Source organism: Lygodium microphyllum, chromosome 5 (genome assembly GCF_053477565.2).
Source record: "Lygodium microphyllum isolate KBCC chromosome 5, Lygodium_microphyllum_v1.1.10, whole genome shotgun sequence".
In the NCBI taxonomy this organism is placed as follows: Eukaryota; Viridiplantae; Streptophyta; class Polypodiopsida; order Schizaeales; family Lygodiaceae; genus Lygodium; species Lygodium microphyllum.
The window spans coordinates 2466608-2492047 of NC_141139.1; the positions used below are offsets into that span (position 1 = coordinate 2466608).

The 25440-nt window shown below is 43.3% G+C and overlaps 1 pseudogene; it reads right to left on the reverse strand.

Annotated features, from left to right (window-relative positions):
* Nucleotides 1–1206: 1206 nt before the first annotated feature.
* LOC148035445 (uncharacterized) lies at nt 1207–2620 on the reverse strand (annotated as a pseudogene).
* Between the last annotated feature and the right edge of the window lie 22820 nt (nt 2621–25440).

Consider the following 25440-nt stretch of genomic DNA (forward strand, 5'->3'; position numbering starts at 1 on the left):
AGTTTCAAATTGAGGGAAAGCAGTATCTGTTGCTCAGCAACATCCATAAGGTGTTCTCTATCAGAGAAGACTTCGCGCTTGCAGCAATTGCAAGGAGCGCAGAGGAGGAGGGTGGGTTTGTTTCCGACGATGATATGGAAGACCTGTCACTAGAGGAGAATTTTGATGTAGGTCAGTGCCTCCTTTTGTGGTTCAATAGGGTGAAAGAAGATAGGGAAAGAGGCAGAGTGCCAAGTGAGCGGGAGTTCATGCAATTTCAGGAAGTTATGGGCTATGACAAGTTGCAGGAAAGCACTGCTCATTTCCTGGAGGAACGTCAAGGGGAGAGCATGGGTAGTGTGAACCTTCAGAACGAGAAAACCTTCCTCTGTGACGAGAAACTGGAGGTGATGCTTACTTTGCTTTCATCGTTTGCTTTGATTAGATTATGGTGGAGGTTCTTATTCTTCTCATTGTAATTCGGATTTGGTCTATTTGGTTTATTGTAGAGGTTGTTCGGAGAAGTAGATGAGTATCTAATCAGGCACAGAAGAGAGTTCCATGGACACGATGTAGCTCTAAGGCACTACCTGAGGGGGCTTGCAAAATCGAAGGTTTTAGTGCACCACAACAACTTCAGTGATGAAGGTGTTGTGGCCACATATTTCTTCAAAACTCTCTCCCGGTTTCTCAGTGGACAGCCTATCCCTAGCACCTACGAGAAGGCAATTTTGGTAGACAAGTTCACAGTCCTGGATGTCTTTGGCTACCAGCCTGCATCCCGATGCTCAAGAATGGGCTATTTTAGTGCCTATGTAGGGCTTGCGTTAGCATTAGGAATAGAAGACAGTGAGTAGCTGGAACCCTATGGAAAGAACCAGTTAATACGACTCAAGAGAAAACAAGACCAACTTTTACTAGAATATAGACCAACTGAGAGGCAAAAAGATGTATGATGTATTCCGCAACATTTCATTACACATTGTTAATACAGTCCATTGCTTTGTAAGTGGCTTTTTGGTTACAATGTGTTCACTGCATCTAACTACAGTTTCTTCACCCATCGATGGTTAATAAAGTGGCGTTCCTATCTCCATCTTTGTTGTGATTGAAGAGCATTTGAGTTTCTGAATGCTTGAATCTTCTTCTCCCTTTTTGATTGAACTTCCCTCAAAGCCTACACAATCTTTGATGAACGTAGAGTCTCTTCTTTGTGAAGCTGTTGCATTATTCGTCTGTAGAACCACTGGAAGAGTTCACAAGGCTATTTCCTTTATGACTGCCACCACCATGTTGAGTATGTCTGAAGTATGCATTGCGTGCCATATAATGCGACTTCTCCATTCCCTGAGTGCTCCATATGCTTGGATCACCATACTTTTGAATGAAGAATGGTAGATGATTATAGATGATGTGCTGACATACAACAATATCATATGTTTTAGAATTATATCCTGAGATGCAAAATGATGTAGGCCAGATTTTGAAGCTTACCATGTAATGTGTTATGTTGTTTTCTATCCAGGAAGTGGTAAATTGTTTTTTGAATTGTTGAAGGTGTGTTTGAAAAACCTTGATATCCAAAGTCGACCAGGACTTCTTGTCGCACATCTTGAAGATGTTGTCCACTGCATGCCATACCTCTGCCTTTGCATTTCTGGATGCAGCCTCATGGTCCTTAACTGCAATGTGTAGTTTCCTCCATTGCTCGTACTCTATCCTGCTGATGTGGTTGGATGCACGCTTTTTAATTGTGTTGTTGATTGGTTTCGATAGGAATCGCCTTGCCTTCACTCCACCTATAGAAACCTTTCTAGGAAGATCTTTTTCATTGGTGGAGAGCTTCTGGTCTTGCTCAATTTGAACATTTCCTCCATGAAGCTACATACTGGATAATACCTTTTCAATAGCAGCAATGCCATCACGGCATTCAGACTGATTTCTAATTTTCCATACAAACCCAATGTAGAGGTTGATTAGTTTCTCTATGACACAACATAGAGCTTGCATAGTACAAATGTGCACATTTGTCAATGGTATATCAAAAATAGGTCGGAAGCTCTTATCCAGCAATTGCCGGTCGGGTGGCTTTGTCCACCACCTGTGATCAAGGGTTTTTGCAGGCTCCATGCAGTACATGCATGGTAAGGTCAAGGCTCCTCGATTGCAATTATATAAGCATTTTAATGTCTTTAAATCAGAGGCCAGGTGCCAAACAACTTGAAAGGTGCCTCTTCGCATCTGCCCACTAATAAGATCAGGAATGGGAGTTTGTTGGAAGACCCATTCCAAGACATCATGGTCCTCGGTTAAAACCTACACCAAATCAAAATAATACATCTATTAGATTGATTGTATAAACCACACTGTATTCACAAGAAAATGACCTAGCAGTACATACAAGAAAGCAACCGAGACACCATAGATTCATTTCTGATTGTACTGAGAAGTACAGTGGATCATCCTTGGGAAATTTTCCCATTGCTCTATCCATCAATGTTATGGCTACTCTTTCCATCTTCTTATCATTTAGTATCTCACACTCGTCCATCTTCAGAACAAAGTTGAAAACACAGTTTGTTTCAGCATGTGTGATATTGTAAAACTCAACCATCCTTCTCTGCAACAGCTCCAACTCCATGAAGATGTTGTTGTGTTCATCATATTTGATAGTGCCTCGTTTCCCTTTGTATTCATTTGTAATGTGGTACGGGGATCCAACATAGTCGTTTTGCTCTCGTTAAGTCTCTTCCGAAGCTTCCAAACATCTGTAGTGGTTGGTAGAAGTTTTGGAGTGATTCCTTTAGCTTTGAATGCAGACTTAATAGTCTTATGTAAGAAGGCATATCTTTTTCGACTAATACCACTCTCATCCATAGTGCTTTGTACATTCTCAGTGGATATGGTGTTGTTGGTAATAAACTGATCCACCACCTCCCTCTGCACAACCTTAAATTTCTTCTCTTGCAGTAGTTCCTTTGCAACCTTCGAGCTAATTAGAGGTTTCAACTGCATTGCTGGGTTGCTATTTGGGTTGATATTCTCCTTGTCGGGCTGTAATACAACCCTGCATGCAAAACCCCAATGTTAATGTATGGAGGAGCCAGAGGGAAGAAGGCACATAGAAATCAGAGGGCACATAGGAGCAAGAGAGTACATAGAATGAGAATGCTTACCTGATTGCTTTGATCCTTTTCTTGAGTCCTCCTGAATTAACCTTAAGATCCTCTACATTTCGCAATTTTCTTTTCCTTTGCCGAGGTCCAATAGATGTTTTCTTCATTCTGTATTGTTCAACTTGCTTTTGTAGCTTGTTGATCTCCTGTTCTTGGTGCTTGAGCTTTTCTTCTTGCAACTTGCAAAGGTCTTTAAGGTGACAAAGATGGGTATTTTGAACCTGGAACATCTCTTTCTCAACTGTAGGGGTTACTGAAATTGATTTGCAATAGCCCAACAAACCTTTCTGTCCATCTCCAACAAACCTGAGAAGTAAGGTTGGGCTTGAGAAAGGTGGTGGACTGCAGGTTTGAGGATCATGTGGGTAAATAGATCCATCACACCATATATCCACATTCTTGGCTCCAGAACATCTTAGAGCATTCCTTTCATTTGCTGATACAAAGTTGCCACCACGACGTTTTGCACTGGAGCGTAACTAGGTTCAAGGTCAATATGAAGATGGTACTTGGCATTGTCAACATGGACATGGGAGTCCACCATTGCTAATAGAGGTAACAACAGCCCAATAGACTGCTATTACCAATAGAGGGAAAAGCTTAGTAGACCACCATTGCCAGGAGGGCGGGAGGGATTAGAGGGGTTTAGTGGAGGGCAAGGTGAAGAGGTCAAGTGGGACTTTCCCAACTACAAATGGCATTGAATGTAGACGGGTGGCATAATATATGGCATTGAAGGTTTACAGTGCTCTTACTCCCTAAAGATTCCTGACTTTAAATTTTCCAGTCATCAGTGTGGGCCGTCATTATCCACAAAAGGTGTTACTAACTTTTTTAGGTGGCTAGTTGTTAAACACACCTATTTTATTCTAGAAAATGAAGATTTCGGTATTTTTCTAGAGAAATAATGATGCAAATACCCATTTTCTTACAAGGCCCTCCTTTTGACCTCCAAATAGCTCTAATGATGTAGGACATGCAAATAGTAGGAAGTCCACTTCCGGCTATGTATTCACCTATGCTGGAGGTGCTGTTTCTTGGATGTCCAGGGTGCAGAAATGCACATCCCCTTTGTTGAGAGTGGAAAAAGACTGAATTTTTGATTGATTTTTGTTGTTTTTGAGGTCTGAATGATTGATTTTTGATGGATTTAGAGTAATGTATGGTTGATAATGGAAGTTTTTGAGAGTATTTTGGATGATATTGATTATGTTTTGGAAGCTCGTGATGATTTTTAGTGAAGATATGAAGCTTTGTGATGTTTTGATAGATTCTGTTGAGGTTCTGATTGGTTCTGTATACCTTCTGTATAGCTTCTGTTTTGTTCTGATTTTCTTCTCTATGAAGCATGGATTGATGATTGATGAAGATTGAGATCTTTTGGAAGTTTATTGAATAGTTTTTGATAGTTTGAAATGGTTTTAGTAAGATTTATAAGGTTCTGATGACCTTTTGTAACCCTCTGTAAACCTTCTGTAGAGCCTCTGTCTCTGCTCTATCTTTGCTCTGTCTCTACTCTGTAACTGTTCTGCTCTGGTACTGTACTGTACTGTTCTGTAGACCTTCTTAAGTGCTATGTAGAAAGTATGTGTGACTTTGGGAAAGTTTTCTAACTTTTGGAAAGGATGAATCTAAGTTCAAAAGAGCTAAAACAAATGGAAGAAGCAGTTGTTGAAGACTAAAGAGAAGACTGAGTGACAGTGACAGTAGTGACTCTTCATATCAAACATACCTCTTGGGAGGTGCATCCACGACCTAATAAGGATTATTGAGAGTTATTATGAGAGTATTGTAGTGAGGAGATGATGTGTTATTGATGGATAGAGAGAGAGAGAGCCAGAGATAGTCAATTCTATCAAAATAGTGTAACTGGATATGAGAGATTGAGAGAGAAAACTATGAAGACATTGAAGATGAATACTTTGTGATTGATTTCCATTCAAAGATGGTGTATTCTTCTATGTTCTTTTTTATATTGGTGGATTCTATGAAGAAGTTGAAGATTATGGTTGATTCTATCAAATCCGTGGGAGATATCTACTATGATGCTGCGTGAAGATTTGCTGTTTTCTTTGTTTTGATGATCAAAAGAATGAAATAAAAGCTTGTTGATGTTACAAGATAGATTTTCTTGTAGTAGAATCCCCTTTTCCTTGGTTTTCCTCTTGGGGCTCCATGTTTTTGGTGCGCAGCTGGGGAATCTTACCATCAACAAGCCTCAAAAGAGGCTGAAAATGAAGGAAATGGCATTGCCAAGAAGAGAAAAATTCAATGGATGTTTGGAAAGTTCCTTCTTCCATTGAAGAGTTGGATATTCTCATTATCAAAGCCACTTTTCACAAGAAGTTCATCCCACAATGGCGGAAACATATCACCATCATGATGCATGCTCTATATGGTGGACTATTTCCTCTTCCTGTTGAAGCAGTAGAAACTTGCATCTTGGTGGCAAATTGTTTGGGAACAAACTGAAGAGTAGAAATAGAGAGAATGACCATCCATGGAAGATTTGGCATTCATTGAGAAGTTTCCAGACATCATCAAGTGGGAGATCGTGAAGAAGCTCCAGGAGTTGTGGTCTGTGGAGGTTCACGAAAACAAGAAGGAAAAGAGTTGGAATTTGTTCGTGGATGCTCAACAGCAAGATACATGGGATGCTTGGTGCACTAATAATCTTCTGTTTGTCCAATTATCAACCCACTGGAAGTTGGTAGACAGAGTGTTTTTCACAACATACACTATTGAAACCCTCAAAAGCTGGCATTATTATAATGACACAACAACGATCCTAAGAAGAATGAGTTTTGATACTTTCAGAATGGAATATCTTCCCCTCTGTAGTGGTTTGAAAGCTGAATTCAGAGATGTTGAAAAGAAGGAAGTAGAAGAGATGTTGGCTAGAGAATCCCCACGAGACTGAAGCCCTCTCTGATACTATCTTGTTGAGTACAGACCAACTGGTTGGAGCCAACCCCCTAATGAATGATGCAATTAAGAGGCAAGCGCTAGACCTTGATCTTCATGTAGCAGAGTTCATGGTAGCATGTGTGGCTAACAATGCAAGAACCCTTGAGCATTGGTTAGCAATATTTCCTGCCACTTTCAAGGGCTCGGCGTTTCAGTGGTATGAGAGACAAGCAGTAGGAACTTTGGCACATGGGACGACCTGAAGTTGGCCTTCCTCACTAAATTCAGGCATGAATGTTTTGAAGAGCGGATGCGAGAGGAGTTCATGAACCTAAGTCAGTCCTTTGGCGAAAGAATAGAAGCTTATGTCTCACGAATGGAATCCATCCTGAAGAGATGGACTAACCATCATCTAGACGAAGGCATTCAGAAATGAGTGTTTCTCAGAGGCCTACAACCAGAAGTTCGCAAGTTCGTGGAATTGAGAAGACCAGTCAATCTGCAAGCTGCAATGGAATGTGCAAGATTGTATAATGAGGTTGAAGCAAGGCTGTCAATGACTCCAGGAAGAGGAGTCTTACCTCCTTCCATGCTAGGAATGGTATACCCACCAAATGCAGTCCCAGGGACAGTTCCCTACACCTATCCCCAGATGCAAACAGTGCCGCAGTATAATGCACCTAATCCATTGTGGTCACCACAGACGACAGTGCCTCAAATGATGGTTCAACCACAACAACAGTGGCCTCAAACAGTTCCTTCAATGGCGACTCAACAACAGTGGAATCCTACCAATTGGAATCAACAACCCCAAGTCAGCAGGAGCTCTGAATCAAAACCAGAATAGAGGACCCTCTAGATCGACCCAACCAGTGTATGCAGTAATTACAGAAGCTTCCCAAAACCCTACTACAAGCACTTCATAGGTGAAAATCTGAAGGACTACTTATCCAACTCAGTTTTGCAAGTATCAAGAAAGAGCTTATGGATGTGATTATAGAGCACCTACAGATGCTAAAGGTGAATACCGTCAATATATCCACTCCTGCGAGAGTTGGAAGAGATGTGATGCGCTCTAATACATGGTGCGGAAAGCGTCATCAAGTGGGACATTTAGCCACTGAATGTACCCAAAAACCAACCATTCCTGGAGCCTTCTGTTCCTACTATTTGCAGAAGAACCATACAGAGGATATTTGCTCTCTAAAAGAGATGTATGAACGAAGACAAAAGGATGAAAATGCAAGATTCAACTTGCTGGAATCCAAAATGACAACACAGGATATTGGACCAAAGACTAGGGAATTTGGTCCTAATTTCAGTCCAAGGAGGTTTCCCTCTCAAAGTTACAGAGGACAATAGTCTGGCAGTGGTCAAAGATCAGAGGTGGAATGTTACAGGTGTGGAGAAAAGGGACATATCTCCCCGAATTGTCCAAACCCTAGACGATTTGTGGATTACAAGCCCTTATGCAGGCGATGTAAAGGAGAAGGCCACACTGCAAAGGACTGTCCAAGCCCAGCCCCTGTAAAGGCCAATGGCACTGATAGCCAATAGAAGGTACAAGAGCCTGCCTCCAATTTGGTAGAGTTGGAAGTTGTTGTTGTCACGCGCACCAAGAAGAAGGAACTGGTTGTTTAGAACGAAAATAATTCTCCTGCCAAGATTGTGAAGTTCAACCTACCAATAGAGGAACAAAGTAGTACAGAACAGAACAGTGCAGTACAGAGCACTGTAGTGTCACAGAGAGTTACAGAGACAGTCCCAAAAACAGGACCAGAGGTCCAGGAGATAGATGATACAGAAGCACATCCAGAAATAGAGGAAGTGTCGATGCTACAATTATTAGATGAAAAAGGAAAGATCAAAGATTATGACTTGGTCAAAGATCTAGACACTTTTAAACCAAACTTAACATTCCAACAGTTTGCTGATGCTATCTCCTAGCTACCGAAAGAAATTCAAAAGCATCTTGACAAGAAGACGTGGACTGAGGTTCACTCCTTCAACAGCGACCAAGACCAATAAGGCCCTGGAGCCTGTAAAGGAAGTTGATGTGGCTAATGCCTTCCTAGATCCTAGAACCCCGGAGATTAGTGTATGGATAGAAGGATGCTTTATTTCAGATGCATTGATTGATGGAGGCTCATCAGTAAACATAATGATGGACGTGACAATGAAGGACTTAAGGTTGCAAGGAATTCAACCTACATAGTGGCTTATCAGATTGGCAGACCAAAGCAGAATCAAACCGTTGGGCATCCTCCCATACGTAAAAACAACCCTTGCAGGAAGAGACTATTGACTGACATATTTGGTGGTCAAACCAAATTCTTATGGGACCCCATACCCTCTGCTGTTGGGAAGACCTTGGCTTTTTGAAGCAAGAGCTAGAATGGACTGGTTTAAAGGAACCCTAACCCTAGGTAGAGGACCCAACAAAGCGGTGTTGAAGTTGTATGGATGGCAAAAAGGTAATGGATCCACATCCATTGAAGTCATAACTGACTCCTCCAATGAGGTAATAGATGGTACATCAAGAGATGAAGAGGTTGTTAAGTAGATCTTTTCTAAGAAAACAGAGGCATAGTCCCTAACAGTGGGCACTGTAAGCCAACTACCAAGGAAAGCAAAATCCTTGTCAATGAGAGAATACCTCATGCCTTAACTAGAATTAACTTCTGAAATCACCTCTGACAGTGAAATAGAAGCATGGATGTACTGTTCTCCCCGTTACATGACAGCCGTAGAGACAGAACAGAGGCAGAACAGATATATAGCAGAGATAGATACAGAGACAGTACAGATATAGAGTAGAGGCAGAACAGAGACAGCGGATACAGAGGCAGTCACAGAGACAGACATACATAGAGCCAGAGCTAGAGCCAGAGGCAGAAGTAGAGTTAGAAGCTGTGATAGAAGTAGAAGCAGATGCAGAGGCAAATGATATGTTCTTCTCTTACAGAGCCTCTACAAAAGCAGAGACAGAGCCTTTAGAGGAAGAGGATGAAAATGATGAGGAAGAAAACGAAGCAGGTTATGAAAGTGCAGATGAAGAATTTCCTTTGATAGGGATGATCTTGTTGATATCCCTACAGAGACCTCAGAGGTCGAAGATCTCAGGGTGCTGTATGGAATGATTATGGTTCCATTTGGATTGGCCAATGGACCATAAAGTATGCAGAATCTGTATAAGCAATGGATTTAAAACATAAAAAGTAAGTTCACCAGTGGCTCCTGTCGCCCTAACTATTCATTTCAGAGAAAAGATGATGATGATGCCCCTTGTCAACAGAAGCCAAAGACCTTAGAGCCACGGCCCCTAGAAGATCCATGCTATGTGATATTCCTAGACGCATCCTTTGAAGATAAATCCCTAAGTCCAGAAGAAATTACCACTCACACAGAAGCAAACAAAGATCTGATACCCTTCCAACAACCTCAACAGATAAAAGAGTCATCTGTTCAGAAGGAGGACACTGGCTTTAGTGGAACATCGACGAGGACACTACTATGGGAGCTTTCACTCAACCGCCAATACCCACGGACCGCTTATTGCTTCAAGCGTTCCAAGCCAAGCACTAATGGCTACCTCTCACATAGCCGACGCACCATGCGTATCTACGGGTGTAGTGAGCTTACCTCATGCCGATCGAATTACCTCCTCTCCCGCGCACTCCGGTAGCTCCACGATCCAAGTGCAAGCCTCAAGCAAGCTCCATCCTCAAGCTCCACGCTCCAAGCTCCATCACCGCGAGCAAGAGAAGAGAAGAGAAGAGAAGAGAAGAGAAGAAGAGAGGAGAAGATGGAGAGCTTCTTCTCCTCGGTCCCTCACCCTCACACACTCACTCCCTCACACTCTCACACTCCCTCTCTCAAGCACAAGCTCAAGCAAGCAAGAACAAGAAGAGGAGGAAGAAGAAGAGAGCCACTTTTTGCCACACACAAGAATGAGCTTCTCATTCACTTTTCAACTTTATATACAAAACCCTAAATCCCTTTTGGGCGGTCATCCCCTTTTCCCCTTTTTTACATGGCCGACCATAGCCTACCTAGGCCATTTTCCCCATTGTCCTTCTATCTTCCTAGCTTCCTTTCCACCGCCCGTCTACATTTACAAATTGCACGGGTGAGAGCCTGGCGCTCCTTGAATTAAACCATGATGCGCTTGCGCTCTTTTACAAAAGTTTTGACTTGCGCTTTTCCTTGTGTGCCTTTCTCCTTTATTTAGGACTCTTCTCCTTATGCGTCTTTGTCTTCCGTTCCTCTTTGCCTTGGTCTTTGTCTTTGTCTTCTGCTTTAGCTTTTTCGGATTTTCTACCTTCGTTCGTTTGAGGGTTAATAACTACTCTCTTGAACGAGTAGCTGACCTTTATCTAGAAGCAATCCGTGGGACATTTATCCACGAAGTGGAAGGTGAAAGGCAAGCAACGTTCTTGGATACTGACGGTACTGAACATCACCTGAAAGTGGGTCTCAATCTTCCAGAAGGAGAACTAGTAATCTTGCGAGACCTACTCAAAGAGAACTTAGATGTGTTTGCTTGGTCATATAAAGACCTAAAGGGGATTGATCCCACAGTATGTCAACATCACATTGACCTAGAGCCTGATGCCAAACCTGTAAGGCAAAGACAAAGACGTATGAATCCTAATTATTTAGCTCTGGTGAAGGCTGAATTATTAAAACTTCTTGAAGCAGAGTTCATTTATCCCGTGGCTAATAGTGAATGGGTTTCGCCCATTGTGGTAGTACCCAAGAAGAACGGGAAACTTCAAATATGTGTCGACTTTCGAAAGCTCAATTTAAAGACGAAGAAGGATCGTTTCCCTATCCCTTTTACGGACCAATTGTTGGACACAGTGGCAAGCCATGAAGTGTATTCCCTCTTGGATGGATTCAGTGGATATAACCAAGTACAAATCATAGAAGAGGACCAATCTAAAACAACCTTCACCACAGAATGGGGGACCTATGCCTATAGAGTGATGCCATTCGGGCTCTTGTAATGCTCCTGCCACCTTCCAACGAGTAATGATGGCTGCTTTCCAGAATCATCTGCATGATTTCATTGAGGTGTATCACGATGACTTCTGTGTCTATAGCTTAATCCGCGAGCACTGGGGACACCTAGAGCAATGTTTTGACAGATGCCACGAGTATGGGATTTCTCTCAACCCCGACAAATGTGTCTTTGGCATCTCATCAGGAGTTTTTCTAGGCCATATTGTCTCTGCACAAGGGATTGCAACAGACCCGGCGAAGATTGCCGCTTTAACAGTACCAACAAATCTCAAGCAATTGAGAGGATTTCTTGGTCATGTGGGCTACTATAGAAGATTTATTGCACATTTTGCAACCAAGGCAGCCCCTCTGCACAAGCTCCTAAGGAAAGATGCGGATTTTCTTTGGACTGATGACTATGAAGGAGCCTTTAATACCCCTAAAATAGTGCCGTATCCAAGCACCTATTTTGCAGCCTCCTGACTGGACGAAGGAGTTTCATGTGCACACATATACATTAGTTGAAGGGCTAGGTGTTGTCCTATGTCAAAAGGGCCCCTCTAAATTAGATCAATCCATTTATTATGCAAGCCGAAAGATTACGGATAGGGAACAGAACTACACAGTGATAGACTTGAGTGTTTGGCAATGGTGTTTTCACTGGAGAAGTTTCGACACTATCTATTGTCAATGCATTTCAAGTTCTATGTGGATCATGAAGCCATGTCCTTCCTGATGAACAAAGTAGATGTTAAAGGATGAATGATGAGATGGTTGCTCCTCTTCCAAGTGTTTGATTTTGAAGTAGTCACTAAGTGTGGCCGTTCCCATGTCCCAGCCGATCATCTATCTCACGGATCCCTCAAATAGAAGAAGAGGAATAGGATGATCCAGACCTTCCTGATGCTTCCTTGTTTCTAGTTGAAATAATTACTCCATGGTATGTAGATATAGCCAATCTCCTCTCAACAGTATTCTCCTGGCATCTCAAGCTGTGAGAAGAAGAAGCTTCTGTTAGAATTAGCCTCCTACACTTTGCTAGGTGGTGCACTGTACAAAAGAGGCAAAGATGTGTTGAGGGGATGAAATCGGTATAGTATTGAAAGCATGCCATGATGAACCATGTGGTAGACACTTCGCAGGAGAAGCGACAGCCAAGAAGGCTCTGTTAGCAGGATACTGGTGGCCGATGTTGAGATATCGAGCTCCACTCGTGATACGCCAGGGTGACCGTTGTGTATTTATGTCACCGACTTGTCAGTTGCAGATGCGGTTGGTACACCGCCCATGAATAATAGCTACATGATAGCTATCCTTATCTACTCTAGTTCGTGGCTCAGTTAGTATGCCACCTTAGTTAGTTGAGTTTGGTTTTGAGACCCATATCTAGGGTTCTTCTATTTCTTTGTACTTGAGTTCTTTTGGCTTCCACAACTAAGAAGAGGAAAACTGTTTTCAGCCTCCACCCTTGTGTGTATTCCCCCATTGTGCAAGCAAGAAAGCTACAAGTGAGACTCCTTCCTTCTCTCCCACAATCTTGACATGGTATCAGAGCCTTGTTCGTGGTAAGGAGCTCAAGAAAGCAAGCCAAGCTCGCGGTGTTCTGGTAAGAGGAGCAGTGTTGCTTTCATTTTCTGTTTTGGGAGCAGATCTCTGCAGGTAGCACAGCCGGAAATTGCAAGAGTGCATTGTCTCAGGTTTTCTCAGGTGGAAGTTTTCTGCACGCACTCAGGAAGTTTTCTCAGGCGGAAGTTTTCTGCACGCACTCAGGAAAAAGCCATGTTTTATGCTGTGCGACCACTGTTCTACAAGTCGGTGAAAAGTTACCACAGATATTGCATCGTATGCTCGTGTGCAGAGACATTGGGAGTTACAGAATCATCCTTAGTTCCTGTATATGCAAAATCGTCACTAGGAAGTGATTGTGTGGTTAAATACCACTTTCGTCAGTTTTGCAGATTTGCCCTTGTGAGGCTGAAGCTGTGTTCTTTGCAGTGACAGAATTTTTTGCAGGATTCTGTAATGGCGTTTGATTCTCTTTCACAGATTGTAACTGAAAAGCTTGACAAGAACAACTTCCAAGCATTGAAGTTTAGAATGACGAATTTCTTTATGGGAAAAGGATATTGGGAATTTGTTGCAGGAAATGAAGAAGAACCAGTTCTTCTTGATGTTCCCAATCAACAGCAAATGCAGGCATTCAAAGCATGGCATGAGAGAGCCAGGAAAGTTATGTACTGGCTGTCTATCAGTATTTCAGACTCTATGATTGTGCATATTCAAGATGCAAGTACGCCAAAGGAGGCATGGGATACTTTGTTAAAAATGTACAGCACAAATACTCAAGCCAGGAAAATGCAGCTCAAGCAAGAGTTGCATAATGTGCAAAGAGAAAATATGAGCATCAACGACTACCACATGAAGGTGAAGAAGATTGCAGATGCACTTGCTTCCATTGGGTCGCCAGTGGAAGATGATGATTTAGTTTCTGTGACCTTGAATGGTCTAGGAAAGGATTATGCACAGTTTCGGACATCCATTTCAGTTCGTGAAAGATTTCCTAATTTTGAGGAGTTGATTGCTCTTCTAATTTCTGAGGAACGGAGAAATGGTGGTGCATCTTCTTCAGGAGGAACTTCAAAAGAAGCTGTCTTCTACTCAAATGCTGGAAGAGGTAGAGGAGGCCATGGTAGAAATCAGAATATGCAGCAAACTCAAGAAAACCAGTCCTATGGAGGAGGACGTGGTAACTCTAGAGGCAGGGGGAGCCAAAGAGGTTGTGGTGGATGGCAAAGAGGTCAAAATGCAAATAGTAATGTTGAATGCTACTACTGTGGTAAAATGGGTCATATGGCTAAAGACTGCTATAAAAAGCAGAATGACATCATGAATGGAAAACTGCAACAAGGGAATTATGCATCTTCTAGCAGACAGGGTGATGACAGAAATGAGCATTTGTTCATGGTGCAGCACATGAACAATTCTGTGACAAGTGCAGAAGAAAGCAATGATGTATGGTATGTTGACTCAGGTGCATCAAACCACATGACAGGTCATGTAGAATGGATGGAGGATGCAAGGAAAATGGAAAAACCAAGATTTGTGGAGACTGGTGATGATACTGTACATCCTATTGTGCAGATTGGAAAAATTCCCTTGTCTATGCAGGATGGGAAAAATAAATACCTGTCCAATGTATTTCATGTCTCGAATATCACCAAGAATCTGGTTTCTGTCGGTCAAATGGTTGAGTAGGGCTTGCAGGTCAGATTTAATCCTCATGGATGCTTTGTTGAGGATATGAAAAATAAAGGTCGCTTGATAGCAAAAGAAAAGAAGAAGGGCAGAATGTTTATGTTGGATGCAGACATGTCTGAATTGAGTGCAGCAATGTTTGCACATGGGACCGGTGTAGTTGCAGATATTGATATCTGGCATAAATGCATTGGTCATGTTAATTACATCAACTTAAATCAATGTAGGCCCAAAATATTGTTGCAGGATTGCCAAAATTCAAGGTTGCAGAAATGCATAAGGTATGTGAAGCCTGTCAGTTTGGAAAACAGGCAAGGAAACCATTTCCTAGACATGTTCAAGAGAGTGAGAAGCCATTGGAATTAATCCACTCTGATGTGTGGACTACTAAAGCTGCATCTCTTGGAGGCTGTCATTATTTTGTCACTTTTATTGATGACTATAGCAGAAAAGTTTGTGTGTATTTTATGAAAAAGAAAAGTGAAGTTTTTGGACATTTCAAAACCCTTAAAGCTATGGCTGAAAAAGAACCAGGTCTGCAAATTAAATGCCTAAGGTCAGATGGAGGGGGAGAGTACCTCTCAAATGAGTTTGCAAAGTTCTTGCAGGAGCATGGCATAAAGCAGCAATATTCATGCAGTTATACCCCACAACAAAATGGAATTGCAGAAAGGAAAAACATGCATATTGGAGAGGTATCTCGTGCCATGCTCAATGAAAAAGACTTGCCAGATTTTTATTGGGCTGAAGCAGTTGCTACAGCAGTCTACATAATGAACAGGACTCCCACTGCAGCAATACATGGGATGACTCCAGAGGAGAGGTATACTGGTAGGAAACCAGATATTTCTCATTTGAAAATTTTTGGTTGCATTGCCTATGTACATGTGCCAGATGAGTTGAGATCCAAATTGGATCCAAAAGCTGAGAAGTGCATCTTTATTGGTTACTCTCTGCAGCAAAAAGGGTATAGATGCTATAACCCTTCTACTCGTAAGTTTACAGTGAGCAGAGATGTTGTTTTTGATGAGATGAGTAGCTGGTATAAACCAGTAAATGTGATTGATGATGTAGATGCACAAAATGGTAATGCTGCACAGAATTCACAGCAGCAATCACAAAATATTAGTGGACCTGGAGCGTCCTCTAGCAGTGGTTCACATTCTTCGCCATGGACAGGCAGATTGAGATCAGGAGAATCTTCTCAAAGCAATGCAGATAGTGGTATGCAGGTATCACGAAAAGGAAAAGAGAAGGTTGATCAGCCCATGTTTGATGTGAATGCAGGTCACTCTTATGTGGATGATGAATCCAGTGGCTCAGAACAGAGCATTGATGATGAGTTGGGTATCCCCTCTATTGTTACACATGGAGTAAGGAAGACCAAGGATGTTTTGAGGGCACCTGGAAGTGAGCCTACTTTGCGTAGGTCTACTAGAGCTAGGTATCCTGTGGATAGGCTGAAATATGATGGATTTACAGCCATTCACTATGCATATATGGTCAAAGTGATACATGAACCAGAACCCACTTCTTTTGAGCAAGCCATGGGAAAAGAAAAATGGGAGAAAGCCATGGATGAAGAAATGGATGCCTTGGAAGCAAATGCTACATGGGAATTGGTACCTTTGCCTAAAGGTAAGAATGCAATTGGTTGTAAGTGGGTTTATAAGGTGAAGCACAATGCAGATGGTTCTGTGAATAGATACAAGGCAAGATTAGTAGTCAAGGGCTATGCACAAACATATGGCATTGACTATGAAGAAACATTCAGTCCAGTTGCAAGGATGGCAACTATAAGAGCAGTCATTTCTATGGCTGCATCAAAGGGATGGTCTTTACATCAGATGGATGTAAAGAATGCCTTCTTGTATGGTGATTTGCAAGAAGAGGTCTATATGGAGCAGCCACCAGGTTATGTGCATGTTGTTCATCCTGAGTTTGTTTGCAGGTTGAAGAAAGCCTTGTATGGCTTGAAGCAAGCACCTAGAGCATGGTCTGACAAGATAGGACAGTATCTTGTCACTATTGGCTTTCAGATTTCCAAGGCAGATTTCTCACTTTATGTGAGAAAAACAGAGAAAGGTATTATGCTACTTGTCATTTATGTTGATGATTTGATTATGACAGGTGACAGTGATGAAGATATCCTTCATGTGAAAATGCTATTGAAGCAGAAGTTTGAGATGAAGGATTTGGGAGAGCTGCGTTATTTCTTGGGCATTGAGGTGATTAGATCACCAAGTGGGATACAGCTCTTGCAGAGGCAGTATGGATTGGACATGCTATCCAAATATGGGATGAGAGGCTGTAAGCCTATTTCAGTTCCTTTGGAGCAGAATGTGAAGCTGAGCACAGATGCAGGTGAGCTTCTAGAAGACCCTACTATGTACAGACGCATAGTAGGAAGTTTGATTTATATGACTATTACCAGGCCAGATTTGAGCTATGTTGTTGGATTGGTAAGTCAGTTTATGCAGGCTCCAAGGAAACCACATTTGGATGCGGCTAGACGCATACTCAGGTATGTGAAGTCCACATTGCAGTATGGACTATTTTATGAGACTGGGGTTCAGATACAGTTACATGGATACACTGATGCTGATTGGGCTGGTAGTATTTCTGATAGACGATCTACCGGTGGATATGTGTTCTCTTTTGGGAGTGCTGCAGTCACTTGGAGCACCAAGAAACAGCCTAGAGTTGCCTTGTCGAGCACAGAGGCTGAGTACAGGGGTGCAGCAATGGCTGCATGTGAGGTAGCTTGGTTGCATAAGCTACTTTATGATATGCATCAGTCTACAGATGGGCCAGTTGTCATTTATTGTGACAACATGAGTAGTATACACTTGGCAAATAACCCAGTCTATCATGCTAGAACAAAGCACATTGAGGTGCATTATCACTATGTGCGAGAGAGGGTTTTACTAGGTCTTATTGATCTAGTTTATGTCAGCACAGAGGATCAGGTAGCTGACATATTCACGAAGGCATTGGGTGCAGAGAAGCTGCGCAAATTCAGAGACCTGCTTGGTGTGCAGGAATTGGGATTGAGCTTGAGGGGGAGTGTTGAGATATCGAGCTCCACTCGTGATACGCCAGGGTGACCGTTGTGTATTTATGTCACCGACTTGCCAGTTGCAGATGCGGTTGGTACACCGCCCATGAATAATAGCTACATGATAGCTATCCTTATCTACTCTAGTTCATGGCTCAGTTAGTATGCCACCTTAGTTAGTTGAGTTTGGTTTTGAGACCCATATCTAGGGTTCTTCTATTTCTTTGTACTTGAGTTCTTTTGGCTTCCACAACTAAGAAGAGGAAAATTGTTTTCAGCCTCCACCCTTGTGTGTATTCCCCCATTGTGCAAGCAAGAAAGCTACAAGTGAGACTCCTTCCTTCTCTCCCACAATCTTGACACCCTCCACAAGGATGCATATGACTACTGCAAAAGATGTGATGCTTGTCAGGGAATGGAAAAACCCACCAAAACAAGTGCCATGCCATTGCAACCCATTTTTCCCCTAAAGCTGTTCGAGAAGTGGAGGATTGATTTTGTGGGTCCCATTGATCCACCTACCAGATGGAAGCAGAACAGATACATCTTAGTATGTACGGATTATGTCACAAAGTGGTGTGAAGCTAAAGCCCTGAAGCGAGACGATGGTAACAACGTAGCCATGTTCATATACGAGAATATTATCACCCATTTTGGTAGTCCCCTCGAGTTGGTAAGTGACAGAAGTACTCATTTCCTTAACAAAATCATAGAGGAGTTGACAAAGCTGTATAAAATCCGGCATCGTAAGTCCACTCTTTATTACCCCAGAGCCAAAGACCCAGTTGAAGTCACCAATCACATCTTTTGCTCAATTCTGACAAGAACGATTGCTGCACATCGTCGCGACTGGGATGATTGACTTACAGAGGTCCTCTAGGCATATAGAACCTCCCATAAGGTAGCTACAGGACAGACTCCTTTCCAGCTAGTGTATGATATAGAGGCCGTCTTCCCTGTTGAGCTTGAATTTTCCTCTTTGCGAGTGGCAGTTCAAGAACACTTGGGAGATAATGAGTCACTGCAACGCTGTCTCCTGCACTTGGAATGCTTGGATGAGATACGACGGATGGCCCTACAGTGCATGGAAACCACTCAAGCGCGACGCAAAGCTTATCATGACAGTTTCATCAAGTACAAGGAGTTCAAAGAAGGTGATCTTGTCCTAGCCTATGATTCGCGATTTGGCAAGTTTCCTGGCAAGCTTCAACAACGGTGGATAGGTCCATACAAGGTACTTGCTGTCAATCCTAACGGCTCTATTCAGATGCAGACCGTTGATATCTCTGATGATCCCTTCCTGATCAATGGCTATCGCCTGAAGATGTATTTCCCTCCCTGGGGATCTTGACTATCACAGTCGACCTACCCTTTCCCTTTTGGGCGTCGCATTGTCCTTCTCTTCATGCTTTTGATAGCCCTTATGATTCTCCTCATGAGGCGGTCTCGTTCTGCTAACCCCTTGCAGAAACATCTCAACTCGATCTTGTTTTCTTCTCGTTTGATCCAACAACGGTGGCGAGGTTGGTCCTGACATATGGTATTTCTACCATTCTCTTTCTTAATGAAAAAAAAGAAAAAAAGAGAAAAAGAAAAAGAAAAAACAAAAACAAAACTGTTATGGGAGAAAATGAATAAATTCCCTGTCATAACAGGCCTCGTTCCAAGAAAAGGTGGCAATACCCTTGGGCGAGAAGTTGACTGTGGAAAAGGTGGTAACATCTCGCAGTTCAGGAGAGCTGATTCACCAACAGAACCTTTTCAGCAAGTAATTCGAAGCCACCTCCCTTGGTGCGCTTTTTCTTTAATATCAGTCTGTGTGCCCTTCTTAACAGACGACTTTTCTTGCACATCATTGAAGTACAAGATTTGTAGGCTGCCTCCTTGGGTACGCCTCATCTTCAAGATCCTGATGACAACAACAGCCGACATGATCTTCATCACCAACCCCTTGAGTGATGTGAGCTTTCATCTTAACAGGACGGGGATGTGTATATGGGCTGCCCTCTGTATCTATCAGAGAGTGAGACAGAGGGTGAGCTGAGTGACCAGTCTTTCCCTTCAAATCAAATGAGAGGTGAGATGTGTGAACGGAGTGTTGCACACACGGGATGGGCCTTTCAATGCACAATGCACGATCTGTTCCTGTGCACTACACCATAAGGCTCCCTGGCCTTTCTTCTTGCACTGTATGCTGGCACAGGGTGGAATGCACAGTTGCACCATTAAATGCGCACAAGGTATACAACCTCTGCACAAGTGACAGTGAGGATTACATCAATGGGTTTTAGGAATGGGCTGCCCTCTGTATCGATCAACGGAGGGTGAGACAGAGAGTGGGCTGAGTGCGACTGGCGTTTCTTCAATCAATTATTGAGAGGTGAGGATTGAGGGACATTGCGACAATTGGAGTCAGGTATATTTCTATTCCCCTATACACCCACGGGCTGGATCTCTATCATCAGCACAGGACACGTCACTTGGTTCTGTACACTGCACTACAGGGCTCCCTGGCCTTCCTCCTTGTACCTATGCCAAATGGGCGGGACGCATTGATGCACCATCAATTGTGCACCCTAGCATACTTTTTCTGCACCATTCCCTTATCGATTCCTAAACCTCAATATTTCATCGAGTGATGTTAGTCGTGGGGCGAGTGACTGTTCTTTCATTCCATTTGAGTGATCGTGAGTTGAGTGCAATATTCCTCGTCATCGACAAATTTCCTATGATTCCTTCAACCAGCTATCTCCCTGGGTACTGCCGCTTGGTCCCTGCCACGAAGGATGTTGGACGTGTGCTGTGAAGACACCTTGTTACCTCCAGCTAACAACGATACAAGAGACAATCTCGATAGTGGACATTCCTCCTCGGCAATATGGGCCAAGTTTTTCTAATCCTACACCTTCTGTTTCTCAGTACCGGTCATGTCTTAAGTGTGGAGACATTTGTGGTTAGTCTGATGTGTGGTACTAGGTGTTTGATGTTTGGTTTACCCTTCCTGCTAAGGTTCTAAGTGTGGGGATGCGTCCCTGCGCATCTATGTTGCATACCCCCATGTATATACTCTGCGATGATCATGTATCTATGCCATGACTTCATTTTACCTTGATGGGTTCCCTTCCCCACTCCTTCGTTCTATTTAACCCTGTCCCTGGGGTTGTTCCTTGATCGTTTGCCCTTATCCCTTGTTTTGTGATTTTTCTGTGCGAACGTATCCTACATTCACCAAAATCTCAATCCAACCTTACAGTCATGTTCATCCCTTTGAAGTGCCTAGTTTTCCTTTTTACCAACCCATGTTTCGACAGGCACTTCTTGAGTTATTAAATTTTGAAGCAATTCTCGTAACTTGGACGGTTTTCCATGTGAACGCATCTTTGTTACTTCGGAACTCTGATATGATGTGCTAGCCTTGTGAATCCCTTCCCCCGACATTTTTCCTTTTTAGTCTGTATCGTTTTGATGCACGGTTCATCCGTTATTAATTTTTGCAAGTTTTTGGGTCATTTTTGTGCTTATTTTTCACATTTTTCCATGTGAACCTGCCCTCTTTTCACCGAAACTCCAGTTTAATTTGACAGCCGTGTCCTGCCAGCCTTTCCCCCACTTTTTCCTTTTTCCTCCACTCTCTTCTGACTATCAAATTTTTAGTTATTAATTTTTCAGAGTGTTTTTGGGTGTGATTTTCGTGTTTCCATCATTTTTCCCTTGTCTCCCAGCACATTTTTCCTTTTTACAGATTTTTGAATCAACGTATGGTTTGAATTTTATTAATTTGTATTCCTTTTTACCATGTGACCACGTTTCTCATGTTGCGTGTGAACGCGCCTCGGGACGCCCCCGTGACATCTGTGGCTCGCGCATCGCTGTCCTTACCCCGGTTGATCCCATCATTGCAGATTTTTTTACTCCCGCCCCGCGCATGCGCGCGGGACGAGGGTGCATTCTTTTGCACACCCACATTTAATTTCTTTTTATTTAAAAACATTTTAAAAAAACACATAAACAAATAAACCACACAACACACCAACTACATAAAATTTAATTAATAACAAAATAATATTTAAAAAAAAGAGACGAAGAAGAAAAAAAAAACAATAAACACAATTAACAAACAACTCCACGAAAAAAACAAACAGCAAACGAAACAAACACATCCAAGCAAAAAAACAAAACAAACAAAACATTGAAAAAAAAGAAATAAAAAATAATATAATAACAAAAACAAAAACCCCATTACAAACCCTTAAATGATTAAAAAATAATAATTATAAAAAAGAGCACTTACATTTAAAAATTAAAAATTAAAAATTACACATTTAAAAAAAAAACTGTTTATACCTGCTCTCGCGCGCCTCTTCTTCTTCCTTCTCCTCCATTCTTTCCCTCTTCTTCCCTTCGCCTGTGCACGCCGCCTCCAGGTCCTCCCCCTCTTCTCCTCTTCCTTCTCCCCCGTCTTCTTCTCCCTCACCACCTCCTCCTCTCTCCTCCCTTCGATCTTGTCGTTGCTGTGGACGCTGCCTATCGCCGTTGAGGACGCTGCCGCTCGCCGTGGCCGCCATCGCCCACCCTTGGCCCGCCTCTCCCTCCTCCATCTCGCTGACATGGCCGCCAACTCCTCCGTAGGCGCCTGCCACTTTTGCTTCCTCCTCCTCTTCTTCTTTCTTCTCCTCCTCCTCCCTCTCCCCCCCTCCCCCGGTGATAAACCTGCAAACCTGCACTCGTTACGCACTCAACACGGCACAGAAAGGTAACACGATATGAGCTCAAGGTATACTCTTGTATTATTCAATCCAAAAGCGGGACAACATAGACACATCCCAGGACTACACCCTCGTGACGCCGCACATAAGAGGGTTCACCACTGGGTATAGGGAGTCACACGTAGAGTGGAAACAAGGCAGGGCTTTGAGTCACTACTACTCCCTATATAGGTGCAATCGGTAGCAACGGCATGGTATAGCTACAAAGCCCCTTACACTCACCCCCGCTTACTGGATTGCTGACCTCAGCAATCTAAGGGTAGCGTTTGTTATTTGACTCATCCGAGGTCTTAACGCAGCTTTTTCTATCAAGCTGGTCAGTGTCTGCCGGTCTAGAGGACCGGGGGTCTTAACACAGTCTATGCTATCAGGCTGGCCAGTGTCTGCCGCACTAGGACATTGGAGCTTTTTATTTACTGGGGTTGTTTTTTGGATGGTTGCTACCATGCGGGTCCACCCTCGACTCGATTACATTTGAGGAGTGGGGCACGTTTGGGTCTATGCTTGAGAACCGCATTATTGTTGAAGTACTGGGAAGGCTCAAGGGTCGTTGGAAGGAGCTGGGGGGTTCTCCTCGAGCCAAAGGGTGAAGGCATCCTTTCCGCGTTCGCGGGCCTCCGCTTCTGAGATCCAAGTGGCCTCCTTGAGTGGATGCCCGCGCCACTTGGTGAGGTATTCGGGGAAGCCTCTTTGTTCCCGGCGTCGGAGGAAGGCTTGTACTTCGAAGGGACCGTTGGAATGGAGCATTGGTACGCGCCGTCCCCATTGGTTGTCGGGATAGAACCTGCGCAGAAGATGAGCATGAAATGCGTTATGAACACAAACACTATCTGGCAGGTCCAGCTTGTAGGTGACTTCGTTCAGCACTTGAGTGATTCGGTAGGGTCCATAGTAATGGTGATTGAATTTGGGGGTCATGTTTTTGGGAAGTGACATATTCTTAGAGCTCACTAGGACCATGTCTCCTTTGGCAAATAGTACAGCATTTCTCTTTTTGTTTGCTTGCTCTGTCATGGTGATCTTGCTCTGCTCGAGGCTTTGTTTTGCTGCTGCATTGCGGTCTCTCCACTTCTTCAAAAATTCTTCTGCATCTTGATCTTCTGCTTTGGCCGCTCCGGATGCTAAGGCCAATGGTATTATGACTTCTTTTCCTGTTGCTAACTCGAAGGGAGTATACCCGGTTGCCGAGTGTATGGAGCTATTATAGTGGAATTCCAAAACATCAAGGTACAATGCCCAATCTTTCTGGTCTACTCGGGCATAGCTTCGGAGATAATCTTCGATGCCTTGGTTGACTCATTCTGTCTGTCCATCTGTCTCTGGGTGGAAGGATGACGAGAATCTCAATTGTGTTTCCAGAGTCTTGAAGAGTTCCTTCCACATGTTGCTCATGAATCTGCCATCTCTATCTAATATAATAGCCAGCGGTAAGCCATGAAGCTTGAATACATGTGTGACGAAGAGGCGTGCTACCTCCTTGGTGTTTAGTGGTGGTTTGGCTGGGATGAAGTGGGCTTGTTTGGAAAAATAGTCCACCACTACAAAGATGATTGTGTACCCATGGGACTTAGGTAGTTCCACAATGAAGTCCATGCTGATGACGTCCCACGGGCGGCTGGGTACTAGTAATGGCTATAGTAGACCTGTTGGTCTTGATCGTGGTGCTTTGACCATTTGGCAAGTGGGGCAAGTTTTGATGTAGTCTATTACTTCTTCCTTCATGTTTGGCCAGAAGAACTGCTTCCTGAGGGCCTCCAAGGTTTTGCTTTGCCCTTTGTGGCCTCCAATCTTGCCATCATGTATTTCATGCAGTATGAGTTTCTTCAATTCCACATTGTTGGGGATATACAATCTCTTGCCTAGAAAGAGGATACCTTCCTCTAAGGTATACATTCCGTGTGGGGTCTTCTCTGCTTCCACATCTTGGATTATTTTGTGCATTTCTTGGTCTTGCTCTAGGGCCTCTTTGACGAGTTCTATGAAGTTGCTGCTGACAACACTGACAGCTTTTAGGTCTGCTTTCCGGCTCAATGCATCTGCTATCTTGTTCGTGGAGCCGGGTTTGTGTTTAATCTCCAGGTCGAATTCGGCTAGGAAGTCTAGCCAGCGGGCTTGCTTTGCCGATAACTTGGGCTGAGATTGGAAGTATTTGAGGGAGATGTTGTCGGTGAAGACGACTGTATGCTTGTCTTGAACATAATGCTTCCATTTTCTAAGGCAGTGTATGACTGCCAACATTTCCTTCTCATGCGTGCTCCACCTTGTTTCAGCACCAGTAAACTTCTTTGACTCATAAGAAATGGGGTGGCCCTCCTGTACCAGGACACCTCCTATGCCGTAGTCGGATGCATTTGTGGAAATTTCAAAGGGTTTGGTAAAGTTGGGCATCTTTAGGACAGGGGTTTGGCTCATGCACTTCTTCATCTGCTCAAAATCTTCCTGTTGCACATTCCCCCAAGTAAAAGGGTGATCTTCCTTGGTGAGGTGGGAGAGGGGGGCAGTGATGAGGCTGTAATCTTTTATAAATCTTCTGCAAAACACTGTGAAGCCGAGGAACTCCCGCACTTCTCTTACATTCTTGAGTACATGCCATCTTTGGACGGCTTCGACCTTCTTAGGATCCACTTTGATTCCATCTGCTCCTACCATAAAGCCTAAGAACTCCAACTCTTTTACTGCAAACTCACATTTTTCGGGCTTGGCATATAGCTGGTGCTGCCGCAGTTTCTCAAAAACTCGGTGTAGGTGTTGCTTATGTTCTTCTAATGTTTTGTTGTATACTAGGAGGTCATCTATGTAGATAATGACAAAGATATCTATCTCCGGTCTAAAGACTCCATCCATAAGGCCACAAAATGTGCCTAGCCCATTGCTTAGGCCGAATCCTAGTACTAGGGTACGGAATGCTGTTTTGGGGATATCTTCTTCTGCTATGCGGATTTGGTGGTATCCGGATCTAAGGTCAATTCGGCTAAAGTACTTGGCCCCGTGTAACCTATCTAAGAGATCCTCCACTAGGGGCATGGGGTATTTGTTTTTGATGGTGATTTTGTTAAGGGCCCTATAATCTACATAGAGTTTGAGTCCCCCATCCTTCTTCTTTACAAATAACACTGGGGCACCAAAGGGGGATTTGCTAGGGCGGATGAATCCTTGTTCTTCTAACTCATGCAGTTGCTTCTTCAGTTCCATTAGTTTGGTGTAATTCATGTGATAGGGAGCTCGGGCTAGTGGGGCCGACCCGGGGATTAGCTCAATTTTGTGATCTACATCTCGCCTGGGTGATAGACCCTTG